Consider the following 1057-nt stretch of genomic DNA (forward strand, 5'->3'; position numbering starts at 1 on the left):
CTTTCTCACTTTCCCTGTCTCTGTGTGTGTCTCTCTCTCTCTCTGATCAAATTAAAATAAATGAATGAATAAATAAAATAAAATTAAAATAAATAAAGTTAAATTCATTATTTATTTTAATTTTTTTTTTTTTGGAGAGGTTTTTGTTATAGGGCGCCTGCACTTGCCAGAAAGACAGAGAGACAGAAAGCGAGAAATCACCCCCAGTGGGGATGGCCACGCCACAATCCCCTCTCCTCCATTCTCCTCTCAGGATCTTGGGCACGCACGTACACGCGCCCGGCGTGAGGTTATTTATTTTAATTTGACCAGAGGAACAGAGTGAGAGAGAGAACAAGTTGCCAGGTCCAGGATTTGAACCCTGGTTGGCCATGTGGGAGTCCAGCATCCCTAACCACCATGACACCTGGCCACCTGCCAGCCCAAGAACTGCCGTTAATTCTTTAAACGTTCTGTAGGCTGTAGGAGCCATCAGGCATAGTGCTCCCCTGTGGGAGGCTCCTCGCCAAGTCAACCTGTCACTGCTCGGTCTTCGGACCTCCGATTTCCTCTCGGCTCAGTCTCGGTTAGCCCCCGTCTGGCTGTCTGTCTCAGCAAGGTCGCCCAGTTTGGGACACACTTGTTCAGAGCTCCCTCTTGTAATCCTTGCTTTCGTAAAATCGGCAGCCATGTCCCTGCTTTCATTTTTTTTAATTGCCAGAGTGCAGGTGCCTCTCCAGAGACAGAGCACCTCATGGAGTGGTCATGCAGCCCCTTCCCCGCCACCCTGTCAGATTTGGGACATGCGTGTTTTCAAGCTACTGGGCTGGGACTAAGCACCGCCAGGCCAGGGGCAGCTCCCATCTTCATTTTTTACGTCAGTGATTGGACTCTCTCCTGACACCCAGCTGAAGGCTCCTCCGGCTCCGTCCTCTTCGCGAGACCCACCCCAGTGCCTTCTTCCTCGCCCTCTGCTCTGCTCCACGCCCTCCTTGTCCCTCGCTGTCCTGCACGTAGGGACTGTCTCCATTCACAGCCACCCCCATGCACCATTCCCAGCATGTGCAGACCCAGCCCT

Source organism: Tupaia chinensis, unplaced genomic scaffold, assembly GCF_000334495.1.
Source record: "Tupaia chinensis unplaced genomic scaffold, TupChi_1.0 Scaffold142100_1, whole genome shotgun sequence".
In the NCBI taxonomy this organism is placed as follows: domain Eukaryota; kingdom Metazoa; phylum Chordata; class Mammalia; order Scandentia; family Tupaiidae; genus Tupaia; species Tupaia belangeri.